A 15,287-nucleotide genomic window follows, 5' to 3' on the forward strand; every position below is an offset into this window, starting at 1 on the left:
TTTAAAAGCCATTAGAGATGGTTAGGACTTTCTTGCTTGAACAACTATCTATACTGATAGTCACTGATATTGTCACTGATCAGTGAGACCTCAAATAAAGTAGTCATCTGATCATATGAGACACATTGTATGTTGATTTCCATTGTTAGTATTTATACTAATACTAACAATGGAAATTAACATACAATGTGTCTCATATGATCAGATGACTACTTTATTTGAGGTCTCACTGATTATAACAGAAAATGTCTTTAATGATAATAACAACAATACTAACCTGATGCCTTCCACCAGTTTTCGTTCCTTGGGTCTGGCTGAAAGAATCACCATGTCATTAACCAGACCAGGTTTAACACCCTGCATTTAAACAAAAAAAGGTTATCAATAAACAGAAATATCCATAAATAGAATCAAAGTACCCTGTTAGAAACATTAGTTACCATGGTTCTTGGCTTATGCCATTTCTGTTCAGTCTCTGTGCAGCTGTGTGTTGGGGGAACAGAGGTGATTCTTAGCTGGCAATAATGTGCAGTCTGGTACAACAGTGCTGCCACATGATTACACAAAGCTGTACCTGCCACACAGGTACACTGGCAGCTTTGTAGCTGCAGAGGACGGGCATCCGTGAAAAACGCCATAGTTGCTATTGACGCTACGTGCGCCGGCGACAACCGGATGTGACTTAGCTGGCTGACTTGGAATGCGGAAGAGAGTGTGCATATAGCCTATTGTCAAAAGTCATGTAGACTCGAGGGAGCAGAAATCTACGGAGCCCGGGAAGTCACCTGTTGGGAAAAAAAAAACAATCCGTGGCGACGGTTTTGCAATCCGTCCGCTCAGTTTATAAACCGTACTCACGAATTCTCAAACTGTTCCCTCGGTTTAACAAATCGTGCTCAGGATTAATAAACCGTACCCACGAGTTCATAATCCGCGCTCTCAGATTTGTAAACCGTGCCTTCAGTTTTTGCAATCTGTACCCACAAATTCATAAACCGTGCCCACGCTTTCGCAATCCGTTCCCATGGGTTTGTAAACTGTACTCACGGATTTGTGGCTCGCCCTCATTTTCGAAGAACACCAGTCCAGGAGGTACGTTGTTAACGAATCTTATTGTATATTGTTTTATTGTGTATTAAGTGTAATAGGCCTACATACAATTGTCTTAACTGCGTCTGCATGCTTCAAGTGATTCTCAATTGTAGCGGCTATGGGGTGGAATATACGATTGATTTAATATCGAATGACGTGCATCAAAATCTTTTGTTTATTTGTGATAATCTTAGCACTTTATTATTATTGTCTAACCTGTATTATGACTGACATTTGACGAATTGCTTTGTTCCTTTTTTTGTAAGTTTTGGACAAAAGCCTCTTCTAAATATGTAGCCTAAAATATAATGATTATTATTATTATTATTATTCGAATTTATAACTATAAATTAGTTCACTTAGTAATACAGTAATATGTTTGTCATAAAATAATTTATCAATGCTTTATTTTTATAGGCTATAACCTAAGGGTTTGGATAAAATAGGCCTACATTCTTTCCATAATTTTTGCTAAAAAATAAAGCATTCATAAATTAATTTATGATAAACATATTACTGTCTTAAGTGATAGTACTAGACTCACTGTCTTAAGTGATAGACTCATTTTTAGTTATACACTAATATAATAATAATTATTATTCACTTGAGGCGTGCAGACGCAGTTAAGACAATTTGATGTATTCCACTTAATACACACACAAAAAAAATAGTCTAACCTGTATTATGACTGACATTTGACTAATTGCTGTGTTACTTTTTTCTAAGTCGTTTTGGATAAAAGCATCTTCTAAATATGTAGCCTACATGTAATAATAATTATTATTTGAGTTTATTTTTAATTTTTATATAACCTAACCTTTTACAGTTTTGGAAATGAGTTTGTGTTATATTTCTTTTTTTATATGTGAAGTCTTTTTTTGATTATTCTATTATACTGAGGTTATTCCCCCCCAAAAAATGGACTTTAAAAGATACAAGTAAATTAGACCATTCGGTGTAGGGTTTAGGTAAATTGTTATACTGCCCAATGACTCTCTCTCTCTCTCTCTCTCTCTCTCTCTCTCTCTCTCTCTCTCTCTCTCTCTCTCTCTCTCTCTCTCTCTCTCTCTCTCTCTCTCTCTCTTAGGCTTCCATCCACCTTCAACTCATCATTTATTTCTTACCTAGGATGGACAGATTTGGACTAATTCAACATTACTTTGACCTGGGTCTAAAGTATGAAGAAATCCTTCATATTTTAAGTGTTAAACACAGGATTATTATCAGCATGAAGACACTTAAAAAAATCTTAGGTAGAAATGGACTATTTCGCAGAAAAAATTATGACAACTTGTTTGATGTTATTCAGTTTGTTAGAGAAGAGCTCCAAGGCTCAGGAGCATTGCATGGATATAGATGGATGTACAGTAAATGCAAGGAAAGAGGACTTCATGTGCGCAAAGAAGACATCCGCCTCATTCTGTCCACTCTTGACCCATTGGGCACCGAAATGCGAAGAAAAAGAAGACTGCACAGAAGAGCGTACTTTTCAAAAGGCCCCAACTTTATATGGCATGTTGACTCTTATGACAAATTGAAGCCATTTGGCATTTGTATCAATGGGTCAATTGATGGATTTGCAAGGAGAATACTATGGTTGAATGCATACTGCACAAGCAGTGACCCTAAAGTCATAGGGGGTTACTTCCTTGAGACAGTAAGAAGTCTTGGTGGCTGTCCTCGAATCCTGAGAGCAGATATGGGAACAGAAAACAGCACCATTAGGGATATGCAGCGGTATTTGCGACGTAGCGATGATGATCCACTGGCTGGAGAAAGAAGCTTTATCTATGGAAAAAGTACGGCCAACCAGAGAATTGAGAGCTGGTGGGGTATTCTTAGAAAAGAGTGTGTGGACCTTTGGCTTGAATATTTTCACCAAATTAAAGATGAAGGCAAATTTGATGGCAGCTGGTTGGACAAGAACCTTGTTTTATTCTGTTTCCTGGGCTTGATCCAGGTAAATAGTGATTTTTCTCTCTCTCTCTCTCTCTCTCTCTCTCTCTCTCTCTCTCTCTCTCTCTCTCTCTCTCTCTCTCTCTCTCTCTCTCTCTCTCTCTCTCTCTCTCTCTCTCTCTCTCTCTCTCTCTCACACACACACACGTGCGCACACACACGTACACATGCGCGCATACACACACAATAGTGATTTAATAAACAATACTTTAAACCAAGGCTTCCCACTGTTTGTGACTTTTACAGGAAGATCTGGATTCCACCAAAGACACTTGGAACAGCCACCTGATTCGTCCTTCAAGGAACCGCCTTGTACCCCACGGTCGACCAGATGTCATGTATACCCTACCTGAATTATATGACACAGAAGACTACATATGCCATGTACTGGTGGCAGACTGTGCCACCTGTGAAGATCAATGTATCCATCGCTCTGATGTTGCTTGTGATGAGGACGTCTTCACCCTTTGTGCACACATCATGGCCCAACATCACCTCAGGCTTCCCAAGGATAGGTACACAGCATTTGATCTCTACCTTGCACTAAGACAAGAGCTTACTACAGTGTTAAATGTTGTGAGATAAATACATGCTGAGAAATCAATCAGTATTAAGAAAGTTATTATGGACTGTACTTAAATTCTTTTATTATTAGAGTTACAGTAATTTCAGGGAACACCAGCCAATGTAGTCAGGTGATGGCTTTTATCTGTTTTTTCTTTTTACGTTATTCATTGGTTTCGTCTCTTTAATGTTATTGCTGTGATCTTGTATACTACATATTTAATTAAAAGATGACAGAATTTATTTTGTATCCTTTGTTTATTTTTTTAAACACTGTATTCAGTAGAACATCTTTAATCAATAAACTTCTAATTAATAAACTTCGAACATTGTTGCTTTTGTAAACTTTTTTGTAAACTTTGTAAGGACAATTTTTCCTCTTTTTTAGAACAATGTAATAATTTTACTTTGAAACAATGCTGTAAGAACATTTTTGCATTTTATGACTCATTATATTGATGTATAAGTATAAGAAAACAACAAATAACAAATCCTCTCAAGAAAACTGCTGCTGCTTGCAGATGTGTCTGTCCTCTTGCAAGACAGGTACAGTCTCAGTATCTTTACCTTTCTCGTTTCATATTGTTCACCTAATGTTGTTTGTGGTTCTAGTTCTTCTTCTGTGAAGTCTCTCAATTTCATCTCAAATTCATTTATATCCCCTAGTTTATTTTTTCCATTTGGAAAGAACAGCTTCTTGCCACATTCCAGTGTGGCATTCAAGTTCTCCCATTGTAGCACTCTTTAAAGCCTTTAAGTGTCTGGTTCCACCACCTCGTTTTTCTTTTATTTGGACAAAGGAGCCACGGACCTCTTCAAACAGTCCCATCTGGTAACTTCGCTCAGTTTTTTGGGCATTTGAGTTTCCACTGAGTTTTTCTGAACGATTATCACAATGCTTCCTCTTTCTATCCCGCTTTCCTTGCAATTTTGACATGAGGTTTTGTGTGGCTTTAGAGACTGTGGTATTTCCTTCTATTGCAGCTACTTCTCTTCTGCAGTACTGTCTTATTGCTATCCGGTCTCCAAATCTGGGGACATATGTCTCCAGTTGCTCATCTGACATACTATTGACTGCATAGCAGTCAATCTAGAAGAAAAGAGAGAGGGGGAGGGGGGCTTTCTTTATTTCATTAAAGGGATAGTTCACTTGAGTAAATTATGACAGAATTAAAAATTTTCAACTAACCTTTTAATGAAATAAAAAAAAATATTAATCATTTAATATCCCTTTCATTATTCATTTTGATTTTAAGACCAACATATGGTGCAATTTCGCTTTGAATCCTGCTTTTCAAGCTTCCTTGTGGATATTATCATAAATTATTAATATGTATTTTCTGCCAATAAAACATTTTGGTAACGCTTTAGATTACAGCCCGGAAAGTACTGAGTAATTAAAGCGATTTTACAGTGTAACGTTCTGTAATTATAGTGTACCTATAACGTACTTAAGTAGGCTATAAGGGAACAATATTTTAAGTTTGGGGAATAAAGGTGTAACAACCAGGAGAATTAAACAATTATTTATACTGTAAGTATTATAGAACTAAGGGGTACTTATTCTACTATTATGATATAACAATCTTACATTTGGGAGCAATTTAGCAAGAACATACCTTTTTGAAATAATGGTGAACCAGTACATACTGTATAGGCTTTTAAAAAATTACAGGGTACATATCTATGCATTTATAAAGTAATCTTTTTAACAAAAGTGCACTGAAAACGAAAACTATTGCAACTTTTGCTTAAATATTGGGGAAAGATACTCTTGTTTCATGTAGTGGTGCTTGTTACCCTCTTGTTCCATGTAGTTACTGGGTAAGTGATGTTGCGGGCTGTAAATTAAAGTGGTGCTTGTTACCCTCTTGTTCCATGTAGTTACTGGGTAAGTGATGTTGCGGGCTGTAAATTAAAGTGGTGCTTGTTACCCTCTTGTTCCATGTAGTTACAGGGTAAGTACAATAAAAATGCATACATAATCTTATATCACTGACTCGGAAACCTTTATTTATTATACAAGCACCACTTACCCTGTAACCACATGAAACCGGATTTATTTCCCAGTATATTTAAAAAAAATTGCAATAGTCTTAGCTTTTCTTGCCTTGAAACATGTTAGCCCAAACTTAAACATCTGCACTTTTGCTATAAAAAAATACATATATATTTTTTTATAAATGCATAGATATGTACCCTGTAATTTAAAAAAAGCCTATATGTATTGCTACACAATTATTACAAAAAGGTACACAGTGTATGTTCTCGCTAAATTGCTCCCAAATGAAATATTGTTGTATCATAATAGTAGAATAAGTTCCCCTTAGTTCTATAATACTTACAGTATAAATATTTTTTTTATTCTCCTGGTTGTTACCCCTTAATTTCCCAAACTTTACATATTGTTCCCTTATACTTACATGCAAGTACTTTATAGGTACACTATAATTACAGAAAGTTACTCTGTAAATTCCTCTTAATTACACAGTACTTTCTGGGCTGTAATCTAAAGCGTTACCAACATTTTTATTAATATCTTTACAATGTGAAGCTGAACTGTCTTGTGTACTGTGTATGGTCTTTAATCAAAATGACATTAAGGAATATACTGCATGTTTCCAACCTAAGTTTGCTTCATGTGAAATTTTAATTAATGGGTTTTATATATATATAAACTTAGGTTGTCACTTTTTCAGTGGAAACATGCAGTATATTCATGCATCTAACCCTGACATTTTGTTGGTGTGACCTAATGAAGTCAGCTTATTTATGACATATTAAGTAAATCTATTTATATATATATATATATATATATATATATATATATATATATATATATATATATATATATATATATATATATATAATAGGTTATTAATATGTCATAAATAAGCGGACTTCATTAGGTCACACCAACAAAATGTCAGGGTTAGATGCATGTAACTGGCTTAACTTAATAGCCTATGTAGCCTAATTATTAAATAACTAGGCCTAGCCCTAACATTCAGCCAGAGAGCAAAGGAATGACATTCTTCGTTTTGTATTGCTTTTTACCTTCTCCTCTCGAAACGCTGACACAGTCGCGTCATCCAACTCTCTTTCGTTTTTTAGGAAATTTAGGAAATTATCCATTTTTAAAATATATAGTTTATAAACACCGTACTATTTATCCCCCACCGTAACAGATGCCTGCTTGAATCTGCCGGCACAGACTGGGGGAGAGGCCACAAATCCGTGAGTACAGTTTACAAACCCGTGGGAACGGATTGCGAAAGCATGGGCACGGTTTATGAATTTGTGGGTACAGATTGCAAAAACTGAAGGCACGGTTTACAAATCTGAGAGCGCGGATTATGAACTCGTGGGTACGGTTTATTAATCCGTGAGCACGATTTGTTAAACCGAGGGAACAGTTTGAGAATTCGTGAGTACGGTTTATAAACTGAGCGGACGGATTGCAAAACCGTCGCCACGGATTGTTTTTTTTTTCCCAACAGGTGACCTCCCGGGCTCCGTAGAAATCAGCTGAGCGAGCAGAAATCCACTGCGCGAGCAAAACAGCAGTCCGCGAGCAGAAGCCCGCTGCGCGCGAGCAGGATTCCACTGTACAAGCAGAGTTAACCTATGAGAGTATGCCAGGCGCTCACTCGCAGCTACCTGTACACCTCTCGGTTGTTGAATTTGTGCGCGAGTACTTTTATCATGCCAGCTGAAGGTTCATTTTTGCGCGTGTGAAATAACATAATGTGCTCGTGAGCATGTCTTACACGCTCATAACTTTTGACTAAAAAATAACGCCATAAGTGGTATCATTTTTTCTCTGTTCCAGATGGTTAAATAAAGGTTATAAAAATGACAATACCAGTAATGTTCAGACTTCTCAGTAGCCCTATACACTCGTTTTAATATAAATTCGGAATTATTTCCACGCTTTTGAGGTGCCACACAGCCAAGTCGCATGGCAGTTCGTGATATGGTCACGTCATTTAATCTACTGGTTCGTGATACTGACACGTTTATTTCGTTATTTTCGTGATATCAGCATTTTTATTTATTTATTTTATTTATTTTTTTACTAATGTAATGCACGATTCTTTCTGCCAGTCGGAGTGGAGCAGAGAAAGCTGTTTAATCGACATTTATTCACGATATCTTCATGTTTATATATATATATATATATATATATATATATATATATATCTTTTAATGTTATTATTTCGGTCTTATTGCCAGGGAAGCTGGACTGCTTTGCTGTTGATTGAATTAAAAAAAAAGTATAAACGACTACGCGAATTTTATCAGTAGGAAATCGCGTTGAAGAAGTCTCCTTCCGAACACATCGCGATATTTGGCATCAGTTCACACGTGTGCCAGATGTTGGTAAGTAGCAAAATACACCTAATAATGTTTGATATAATGTCTTTTCTGGTGGTCGAAATGAATCAGATTAGCTCATGTTCAGTCACTGCATTATCTGTCATCTCCACGGAGGCTTTGCGTTTCATTGCTTTCTAATTCAAAACAGGGTGATTAAACACTATCTGTCCGGTGACGTGCTACAGGCCTAGACCTTCTATCAGTTAATCATATTCATACTAGGTTAAAGTAAGTTAGTACAATTAGTTCCAAAGTGGTATTTGTAGTAGAATCACAGTAAAAACAACACTTGCCTTGCTTTTACCACAGTAACCTTAGTTTTACTGTGATAGGTGTGGTAAAAGGACAGTAACCACAAACTTACCACACTTTTACCACATTATTTGTAGTTTTAATGTGATATTTGTTGTAAATGCATATTAACCACAACACTTACATGCTTTTACCACATTATTTGTAGTTTTAATGTGATATTTGTTGTAAATGCATATTAACCACAACACTTACCATACTTTTACCAATTTATTTGTAGTTTTAATGTGATATTTGTTGTAAATGCATATTAACCACAACACTTACCATGCTTTTACCACATTATTTGTAGTTTTAATGTGATATTTGTTAGGGATGCACGATATATCGACCACATATCGATATCGGCCGATAAATGGTCTTTTTTGATGTTATCGTTATCGATCCGATAAGAAAATTGGGCCGATATATCAAAGCCGATAGATAATAGATTATTTACTTCAGTTGAGAGATGCCGCTGTTCGCCATGATGGTTCTGAATGATTGGATTCACTTCGAAAAGGAAGATACAGTTCCGTGCAACATGTGCAGCACAAATCTGTCACATAGGCTTCATAAAATTATAATAAAAACACGCCTGTAAAAGAATGTTGTGAATTCTTGTTCGCCAGTGTTTCAGCGCGACGAGCGCGCTGTGGTGGAAAGAGCGCATCTATGGAGTTAAGCCTTCATGACAAGCACAGTCGAGTTCTCTTGAGCATTCGCAGCATTCTGTGCCATTGTAAGTTGTAATATGTTTATTTTGTGTATATATATATATATATGATTAATCTAATATAGGATGTGTTTTTGTTTGAGTTAATGAACGAAGCAGTAGCGCTTCATTGTAGGCTACCGTGATCATCTTTATAGCCTATTTAGCGTGCGCGCAGCTCAAACAGCAATGCACATTTATAACTATAATTGGGACTGTCATATACATGCCATTATAATGAGAACACTATTGTAATAAAACGTTGTGAATTCTCTGGGTTTAGTTGCCGTTTCAGCGCGTTGTTGTGGGAATAGTGCGTCCAGAACAGGGATTAGCCTACTACAACATTATGACCAGCACAAGTTCGATTAGGCATTCACGTCATTTTTTGCAGAAAAGTCGTAATATAAAGTTGATGTAAAATAAATATCTGATTAATCTCACATATGATGCGTTTCGTGGATTTAAACAACCTGCTAGAAAAGTTCTTCAGTTTCCCGGTGCTCGTTCTCTTCAGCATCAGATTAAACAACAATGCAAAACATTAAAAGCTATGATTGGGACTGTCATATAATTATAATTGTATTCACTATTGTAATAAATTTGTAAATTCTTTGGGTTTGCATTCTTCAGCAACCGTTGAGTTGATTAACCTTCTAGCAAAGCGATTCGGTTTAACGTTCGTTCTCTTCAGCTTCAGCGCGCGCAGCTTACACAGCAATGTCATTTGAAACAGTAACTAAGCTATTAAAGATGTTTAATATCACTGTAATATTAAAAATGTCTATTTTTTTCAAAAACATTGTGTTATAATTAATAACTACCATTATTTTGTTCTCGTATTATTTTCATCAATGATATGGTTTGATAAAAATAATTTCCTTATTGTCCGTGAAGAGGCGATTCCATTTTATTGATCCATTTTGTTTCTTTATATGCAGCCCAATGTTATCCAATGACTTGTTTGCATTATTTAGGTATTTTATTTTTTGTTAGGCAATAGATTTTTTGATAACACTTTACAATAAGGTCTCATTTGTTAATGCATTAACTAACAGAGAGCAATAGCCTTTGTTATAGTAGTTAATAAAATATGTGTGTTCATGTTAGTTCACAGTGCATTGACTAATGTTAACAGGTACAACTTTCTTAAAAATGTCTTATAAAATTGTTGGTTCATGCTAACTAATGCTAACAAAATTAAACCTTATTATAAAGTGTTACCATTTTTTTAATAAAGAAAGTTGCCCATAGGAGTGTAAAATTAATTTTAAAAGTTAAGGAATCTTACACTGGTTCAAACTAGGTTTGATTTATGTTAAAAGTGTTTGAGACAAGGCTTTTAATGGTGAGCCTTTTGTTTATGTATAAAGGCTATCAAAGTATATAAAAATTTTAATTTAGATTTATCGGCCAATATATCGGTTATCGGCTTTCAAATGTAAAGAATTATCGGTTATCGGTATCGGCCAAAATGTTCATATCGGTGCATCCCTAATATTTGTTGTAAATGCACAGTAACTAGGGATGGGCATGATTAATCGACGATCGATTATTGATCATTAAGAATTTCGTCGATCAGGTTAATTTGTTATCGATTATCATTAAACTAATGCTGCTGCGTTGCGTAGTGTGAGTGGAAAGTGAACGTGTTCCCCGGGCTGGTCAAGTTAGTGTGGAGGTACCTGTGCATCCGGCAACGTCAGTCCCCTCAGACCGGGTGTTTTCAGCGGCTGGACTGAAGCCTTGTTTACACTCGACGCGTCCGCACGAGCGCGAAGGTGAGCGCGGCAAAAATGACGTCATTGCGGTATTCGGTGTTTCACAGACGAGCACGTCGAGTATAAACGCCTCGTCTGTTTGGGGAGGTGCGCGAGCAGTCTGCGGAGACTCGCGCTGCAGAGCCAGGCGAAAGTGTAAACGAGGCTTGACGGTCAGGTTGCGGTCGCGTCTGACCCCAGATCATGTCATCAATGATGCAATGCAATGATCTTTCTCAACAAAAATCAGTAGACTGGTGTAGAAGTTGTATGTGAGTTACTAGTTATTTTTTATGAGGCTTTGTTAAGTAGCCTAGCCTAATTGATTGTTACTGTAGGTAGGCTAATCTCTCACCTTCTTTCTCGACTCCGTTCTCGGATAGTTTTGAGTTACATTTTGACAAAACCTGTCAGATCTAAGAATTATTATGTTTTTGGTTAAGTTATTGTTTAACATGATTTTTTTTTATTATTTATTATTTTGGAACAAACGAGGGTCTCTGTTTAAGAACGCCAACTCGCAGCTGCGGGTTCCGTTGCTTTCGAGCAGCGCATATATCTTCAAGTTTAGCCTAACCGAACGTCCAGTTTTACTGCCACAAGTTGATCATCTTGTAATAAAGATCTAATCGAGGAAAAACACACTGTATGTTTGTATTTTCATTGCATTTTTTAATTTATAAAAAGTTAAATAAATAATGAATTTGAATATAAAAATATTAATGATTAATCGATAGTCGATCGTTAATTCTCCCGACGATCGACTAAGAAAATTTAATCGAATGCCCATCCCTAACAGTAACCACAACACTTACCATGCGTTTACCACCGTAACCTTTGTTTTACTGTGATAGGTGTGGTAAAAGGACAGTAACCACAAAACTGGCCGTGCTTTTACCTCAGTATTGGTAGTTTTAAAGTGATATTTGTTGTAAATGCACAGTAACCACAAAACTTACCATCCTTTTACCTCAGTATTTGTAGTTTTAAAGTAATATTTGTTGTAAATGCACAGTAACCACAAAACATACCATCCTTTTACCTCAGTATTTGTAGTTTTAAAGTAATATTTGTTGTAAATGCACAGTAACCACAAAACATACCATGCTTTTACCTCAGTATTGGTAGTTTTAAAGTACTAATTGTTGTAAATGCACAGTAACCACAAAACTTACCATGCTTTTACCTCAGTATTGGTAGTTTTAAAGTGATATTTGTTGTAAATGCATATTAATCACAACACTTATCATGCTTTTAATGCCTAATAATGTAACAACAAATATTTGTAAGGTAAATCAGTAATTTTTCCATTAAATAATCCGATATATTATACATAATGATATTTTCTTTTCTCTTTTTTTAAGCTGATAAGACCAAAAGGGCCTTTCGGACTCAGTCAGCTCATTATTGTTTGAGGAGAAGTAAATGGGAGATGAAAAGCTACAAAGGCAAATATTCACAATGGTATGTATGTGTTGGTTTTAACCTGTAATCAAACATTTTATCAAGCATTTGTTGTTTCTTAAACCTTTTCTTACAAAACCCATAGCCCAATCATTACAAACATAGTCTCAAAGTCTTAATAATTCACAAGATTTAACAAGTTGTCAAATTCGTACAATACTTGTACATAATCCTGCAGCTTTTACTCCTAGTGCTGTCATTGGCTATTGCCTCAATTCCTGTAAATATTTATCACCATATTTGTAAATCAGTTGCGCACCTTCTTGGAAAGTAGTCGGATGTCCCATACACTGTCAGAAAAGTTTATATTAATTGCATTGTATTCATTAAAATTATTACAAATTGGACGCTGTCTGTTGATGTTCCAATGATACATGATGTCTCTCCACAACTCATAACCTTTCTCTGTTTGCAAGAGTGGAAAAGCTAATTTGACTCGTCACATGACATCAGATACTCGATTATTTTGTTGTAATCAGATCAGTTACACTGCTGATAACTGTCCCGTTTGCATGTAAATCATGTTGTTGTTTTTTAACATGTTATCATGTAACATATTATATCATGTTATCATAATCACTTTTTTAAGTTCATATGATTATTGCATGCTATTAAAGACATACTTTTATTCATAGAAATGCTCACATATCAGTGAACTTACTACATAAAAATGGTTGTAATATATAATTATGCAACACTCCTTACATAAAGAAATCCTACAGTTATATATAAACTGACTACTTGCAAGTAATGTAAATTACCGTCCTTTCTGTTTTGCAGGATTATCTTTTTTAAAGCTCTACAATATCAAACTCAACAGCTCTTTTAGGAACCAACCCTCACAAGATCTACTAGTGAGTCGCAGCAAATCTTGCCGTGATCAGCCCTTCCCAGGTAAAGTTTCTACAATATTTCAATCAGTATTTACTCATCAAATGCTCTCTCCTGAATCGTATGGTAAATTAACTTAATTATAACTGTGTTAATTGGTATGTTTCAAGAACAATAGTAATTGCACATAGAGTAAGTGGAGACTTTCTTGTTTTACAGCAGAGAAGGAAGACCAGTCCTTATATCAACGCAAGGTAATCGAATAAGTCCTTTGTTTCGGTGAGGAAGAAACATCTGGTGCCCAAAGAAGACAGAAAGGTGTGCGAGGCCATTGGTATGTCTTGTATTTAAACAATGCTGTGTATTACATAATTTGATCTTGACAATTTTACATTGTACAGATTATCACTCGATTTTTATATGGGTAACACTGTTTTTCTTCAGTACTTAGCTTATATTATGTGCTGCAATATTATATATATATATATATATATATATATAATACTTCAATGTTTATATTATATAATGTACTGACTGCTGCTTTGTAAATTTAAATAAGGAACAGGCAACTCAGGCCCTTTTGCATTCTCCTTTTTGAGGTGGAGAGTTTACCTCCAACCCTAATTGAGCACATCTGAAAATTTTAACCAAAGTCTCCAGGTTTACTTGTAGACAATAGGCAGGAGGGTTTGAGGTTGGAGCTAAATCTGCAGGACAGTGGACGCTGAGGGCCAGAGTAGCCCATCACTGCTTTAAATAAAGCTACACTGTGTCATTTTTTATGTTGATTCTTTGCAAAAAAACCCACCTTGTTCTTTCAAAATTATATGTGCTCATTCATGTGTAATTACTTCCACCAACTAATCAAGTACTCTCGTAAGTGTGAATCTGCCATTCAGAATACATATGAGCGAGTCGCATGAATGGTGGCAGCCATGTTGCGCCTCCATCTTGAAAATACATTAGCCAAAGAGGGACATACCTGGAAATTCAAACTTCGCCTTTCGCGCCTTTACTTAGTGGCACCGTGACGAATGCGAGGGGGTGTTGAGACTTCTTCCTCTGAGAAAAAGCTACACCACATCAGTGATCACATCTTCTGTTCATCAGTTATACTGTACGGCACAACTGAACAAACTGTTTAGATGAGGAAGAAGAACACAAACACGATAGAGACGTACAGGGAAGAGCAAGAAACCAGTTTAGCTGTGATAATGAATTATTTTTTTTCCAACACAATATAAAATCTGTTTTCTGTATCATAGGTGACTGAATATGATTCTCTGGCACTCATTTGTGTGGCTTCAGCAGCTGTGAATGGATTAATTTGATGTTAATGTATTTTTGAAGGCTCATTGTTATTTATCTTGAATCTCATTTGTCTTTATGCTACTTTATCAACTTTATGTTGTGTCCTCAAAGAAAGTGTTGTGTAATGAAGTATGGTGAATATTGTGTATTGAAAGTGATGTTTGGGACCGAATTTTATTTGAGAAATTTGAATTTCTTATTTATTTAGTTTAGTTCATAATTTAAAACCAACTAAATATAATTAATTACCATAATTATTTTACTTAGGACATAAACATTTTGTTGTGGTTCATATCTATATAAAAATATCATTGTGGTTAATGATATTTGGGACAACAATGCAGCAAAAGTTGCACATACTTACATGTATGCCAGTTTTCATTGAAATAAAGAGAAGGTGTGTGAATAACAAGAGGCTGTAGTGGGCTATCTTGCTACAAACACTTTAAGTATAATTGAAGATGATCCATGTTGATCATTCTAGTACATCTACTACTGCATTTAAAATGAAAGCATAGAGATTACTGATGTCAGGCAAATAATCAACAGTCAGATGGGGTGAAAATGATATTTTGGCACTGTTTTGTTGTTTTACTGAATGGTGCATTATACTTGTGATATAGTAATAGTTCAAAATCTAAAATCTGTGTAGACTGTACTGCCCGTCCACCCTCAGGGGCCCAGCAATGGCCCCCAGAAGAGCAAAAGAAAGCACATTTCAAATGGCTGTAACTCAAAGTCCGGTTAGTTTATCAAAGAGAAAATATGAAGGACAACTGCTTATGCTATGTTTACTAAATAATGTTGGGCACAGTTTTCAGACGTATATGGAAAGCTGGCATAAAGGTTATTTTAAAAGTGCTCACAGTAAAATATCAAATTGCAACCTATCCCTCATATATATCATAAAGGTTTGCACAATT

At 35.7% G+C, this 15,287-nt stretch overlaps 1 protein-coding gene and 1 long non-coding RNA gene across 5 annotated transcripts in view; one reads left to right on the forward strand and one right to left on the reverse strand.

Moving 5' to 3' along the window:
- The window catches only part of LOC143735622 (uncharacterized), an 844-nt gene extending 251 nt beyond the window's left edge, over positions 1 to 593 (reverse strand). The window contains exons 1-2 of the long non-coding RNA XR_013203258.1: positions 441 to 593; positions 278 to 357 (exon numbers count right to left, since the gene is read on the reverse strand). This is a non-coding gene — a long non-coding RNA (uncharacterized LOC143735622). The remainder of the gene's footprint in view (positions 1 to 277; positions 358 to 440) is intronic.
- Positions 1 to 15,287, forward strand: part of LOC143736164 (CD276 antigen homolog) — a 686,062-nt gene that overhangs the window by 113,218 nt on the left and 557,557 nt on the right. The window lies entirely within an intron of this gene.

This window comes from Siphateles boraxobius, unplaced genomic scaffold (assembly GCF_051911475.1).
Source record: "Siphateles boraxobius isolate OS27281-9 unplaced genomic scaffold, OSU_SipBor_1 13, whole genome shotgun sequence".
Taxonomy (NCBI): Eukaryota; Metazoa; Chordata; class Actinopteri; order Cypriniformes; family Leuciscidae; genus Siphateles; species Siphateles boraxobius.